The sequence below is a fragment of the Sardina pilchardus genome, chromosome 9 (genome assembly GCF_963854185.1).
Source record: "Sardina pilchardus chromosome 9, fSarPil1.1, whole genome shotgun sequence".
Lineage (NCBI taxonomy): Eukaryota > Metazoa > Chordata > Actinopteri > Clupeiformes > Clupeidae > Sardina > Sardina pilchardus.
The window spans coordinates 5,206,674-5,211,202 of NC_085002.1; the positions used below are offsets into that span (position 1 = coordinate 5,206,674).

At 42.6% G+C, this 4,529-nt stretch overlaps 1 long non-coding RNA gene across 1 annotated transcript; it reads right to left on the bottom strand.

Moving 5' to 3' along the window:
• Positions 1-359: 359 nt before the first annotated feature.
• LOC134092809 (uncharacterized) lies at positions 360-1,769 on the bottom strand. Its single transcript, XR_009940262.1, has 3 exons — positions 1,703-1,769; positions 1,375-1,482; positions 360-1,250 (listed from the first exon to the last, which is right to left on the bottom strand). It is a non-coding gene; the product is annotated as an uncharacterized LOC134092809 (long non-coding RNA).
• Positions 1,770-4,529: the final 2,760 nt, after the last annotated feature.

Consider the following 4,529-nt stretch of genomic DNA (forward strand, 5'->3'; position numbering starts at 1 on the left):
CTCATTGCATCCATACAATGCTAGCGGATATCACAGTGCCCACACAAAGAGACTATATGTCTGCTGAGCCACACTCTCAGAAATGGAAGTACCAGTGTGTACCTAAAACGGTACAAATGCTTGTCGCTGGGGCAGTACCCTTTTGAAGTACAATAATGTACCCCTAATGCAGGTACCGTTTGGTACCCTAGCCATTTGTACCCATCAAGGTACACTTGTGTACCTGCAATGACCGAAATGTACCTGTGTATATCATTACAGCATAGCAGCCTTAAAAGGTACTAATCTGTACTTTAAGGGTACAACCCCAGTGAAAATTTAAGGTGGTATAATTGAAATGTATTCACACAACCAATAAGTAAATTAAAATGTTTATTCTGAGAGAAAAATCACTTTGTGATATTACACACAATACTCCACATGAATACAGGTACATAAAAGTTAACACATTCATATCAAAACATCAAAGTATCTTACATTAATCAATATGCATATTAACGTAAAACATGTTGTAACTCTTTATGTAAGTGTAAATATAAAACAGTTTGATCTCCAATATTTTGCTTCCACATTGTGTTTATATGCAGAGGGAAAAAAATGATTAACTTGCACCATAGGTGATCAACATTAATAACCTTGATCTATATTATACCAATATTTGAGTTAACCACTTCACACAAAAAAACCTTGCATGCTTTTAAGTTCATGTTAATACTAACATATGAGATGAAAATGTAGTATCTGCTTACCGTCACCATTACAAATGCATTAAAATGTTACAAGAGAAAAGCTCCCAGCACTATCGCATCTTGTGCTTGTCACTTAAGGTTTTTACAAAACTAACATTGTCCTTGCAGTAACTTTGCAGTTGCTATAATCTTAGAATTCTCATGTTTGGATTCACAGTGCATACACTAATTGAGTAAAAGATACGCGTCTTGAAGTGTGATACAATGAGTCACAATGACATCATTGAGTAGTATCTCAGAAAACAATGTGAAAGCCTAAGCAAATATTAGCAAGCCTATAAACATATACAATATAAACACACTCCAATCCTTCCATTTGGGTAGAATGAGGCGTGCCATTAAAAAGCCAAGAGTCTCAAAAGGCACTAAAGTTCAATATCAAAAACTGGCAGAAATCCAACAAATTCTTCAGGAGGACTTCGACTGGAACCTTACTTGATCTACAGGACGTTGACATATTTTCAAGCAGTGGTATCACCAATGACAGCAGGGGTTGTACGTCTGTTGAAAGCAAAATGTAAACACAAACCTCAGAATTAGATATTTTCAACCACACAAATAAATAGCCTCAGACAGATTGTGTAAAATACACATGTATGCAACTACAGTATGTCAATCCACTCACCTGGCATAGATCATTGCTAAGTCATTGCAAGTTCCGTGGACTGTCTGACTCTCCCAAAACTTCTCCATACATCCTTTTCACCTTATATTCATAAAGCTGCCCGCTCCGCTATGCGTTTGAGAGAGAGATGGCATATGCAATACATTAATATAAATTTAAAAAAATGACACAATGAAACAGCACAAGATGACCCTAAGCAATAATTTCTCCTGGACAAACTAAACAATCTAAAAATTGTCTGTATTATTTTCATTTCTATGTGTATTTAACATCAATAAGAAAAATACAATCAATACACTAAGAAAAACGACCAAGTTGTGTTACTTACGTAGCCATTCCTTCAGTAAAAGCAGAGCCATAGTTTTCTCTATCACTCTGAGTAGAGGTACTTCCACATGCCAACATTCTGCCTTGGTGGTTATCTGTGTGAGAGGGATTAACGTTAGCAGCTAGCAGAACCATAAGGTTGGTTCATAAGGTTAGGTTACTAGCGAGTGCTAATGTTAGCCTTTAAGCCAATTTGACTCAACAGTATTCACTAACTTCACATTAAAATGGGAAACAGTGATAAAACACACACAAAATACCTTTCCTTAACATCTATCATGATAGTCATGCATTACCGAAGGCGTTTGAACACCGTTTAAAAATATTCATAGCTAACATAGGCTACGTTGCTAGCGAATGCTAATGTCAGCCTATTATGCCAACAATTTGACTCAGTTAACAGTATTCAATATTTACAAACCCGAATTTCGACAAATTGCAACTATACCTTACCTCATGCATTACTGAAGGCATTTGAACACCGTTTCAAAATATCTGAATATAGCTAACATGACATGGGCTACGTAGCTAGCGAATGCTAATATGTTAGCCTTTAAGCGAACAATTCGATTCCGTTAGCTGCTAACAGTATTCAACATTTACAAACTGAATTTCGATAAATTGCAACTATATCTTACCTCTGAATAGCGTTGCCTCCTGTTCCATAAAGATTATGCCAGCACCACAGCACGTTTCCCCACACAAAGCTCCTCTGCTGAAAACTGCTCCTCCATTACTTTGAGTGAGACGAAAAAATAACGGTTGCTCCCGAATCTCCTCCCCAATCAACTTCTGAGTGACAGTCCATGGGCTTTTTGTACCCATAGGTACAATATGGTCCCTTGGTGAAAAGGTACATTATTTATGTACCCGAAATGGTACCTATTAGTACCAATACAAGGTACAGGGTCAAAATTGTACTTGAAAGAACGAAAATGTACCCCAACAGTACCCCTATTTTTGAGAGTGCACCGTACTCAGACGGGGAATTTAAATCAGCTGTTTAATAAGACTCTATTACATTGGGCTGCATCATGGTGTACAGTACATTAAGCTTCTCCTTGTTATTATTGCGTCTTTCTTTGTTTTTGTTGTTGTGTTGGAAGAAAAAGTATCCTCCAAAAAGTTAACTCTAGATGATGTATTAGACTTCAACAAACTTTTTCGCTCTTCTCTCTCCCTCTCTCTCTCTCTCTCTCTCTCTCTCTCTCTCTCTCTCTCTCTCTCTCTCTCTTATTTTCCAATCGGAGCACCTGAGCTGATTCCGAGGGCTCTTTGTCCTAGTTCAGGAGGGCCTGTAATTGTGTGAGTGCTCTTCTCTAATGGACTCAAGAGAGCGGGCTGAGGAGCCTCTATCTGACCCTCTGAGGTCGCCAGGTGGCCGATCCCCGCTCTGATTACCTGTCCAGGCACCTCCTTTGAGGCGGCGGCGGCGGCGGCGGCGGCGGTGGTGGAAGCGTTGGTGTTGCTTTGAGGTTTCTCAGCTCTGCCGGTGATATGGCCTCCTCCTCCTCCTCCTCCTCCTCCTCCTCCTCCTCCTGCCTGTTTGCGCTCCAAACCACACTCTCCCAATATGTTTGATAGATGCCCGTCCTGGAGGTAATCAGATCAAGCCCTTTGCATAACCGCGTTAGCAGCCTGCATCCATCTGTTAGCCGCGATGCTGAGCGCGTCGGCTGAGATGCCACAGAGCTCCCACACCGCCCCTCCCCTGCCAGGCAGTGGGTCTACTCCATTACCAGAGTCCTCCTGTGGCCCATTCGTTGTTTGTGTGTCAGCGGGTGTTTGTTTGTGTGTACATTTATTTGTTTCTCTGTGTGTGTGTGTGTGTGTGTTTGTGTGTGTGTATGAGTGTGAGTGTACAGTATGTGTGTATGTTTGTGTGTGGAAGTGTGTGTGTGAGAGTGTGTGTTTGTAAATTAGTGTGTGCATGTGTGTGTGTGTGTGGAAGTGTGTGTGTGAGAGTGTGTGTTTGTAAATTAGTGTGTGCATGTGTGTGTGTGTGTGTGTGTGTGTGTGTTGATATGGTAAGAGCTGTCAGTTTGCCTGTCTCGGGTCTGATTAGCAGGTAGGTAGCAGTAGCGTTGGCGTCCGATGCCCCAGGTGGCCTATATGCCTGGCCGGCGAGACCCCTCATTAAAGCCGCCAGAACACACACACAGAACACACACACACAGAACACACACCCCGAGATCACGGCACGCAGCTCTGCATCTCCCCCCGCCGCTCCGACAGCGCCAGGTGTCGCTCATACGGCGTACCGCGTACGCAAAGCCAGAGGGATTCGGACGAGATTGCATTCGCGTCCTGTTGCGCATCGCTGGCTCCTGCCACAGATCTGCCTCTGCTGGAGCTGCGTTTGTACGAGGGGGAGGAGAACGGTCATTACACCTTTGACCATCCGCACAGGGCCCGGTGAATGGGGGGGCACGGATCATAAGAAACTGATTTATCTGTGCCATGCCACGGAAGATTACAGGGCTCAGGAGCTCATGTCCTCAGCTGCATTATGAAAGGGCCTCTCTAAGATAGCAATAATGACCTCTGAAGCGCTCCATAGAGGATGGACGCCAGTTAGATGTCGCCTCATTTCAGTAGTACGATGATGGCTAATGATAAGGTATCTTTTCTATGAATAAATATGTTGAGGCAATGCTTGAAAGGAGGCTGAAATGGTTCTGAAACTGATCAAACTGATCAGCCATTACTATGGAACAACTGGTCAGCATGAGATTGAGTGCTTTCCTACTTGCATTTCAAGTCCAATTCTCCTTGATGGCACCACTGACCTCTGTGGCCTGTGAAAATGGCCTTGCATCCTCATATAT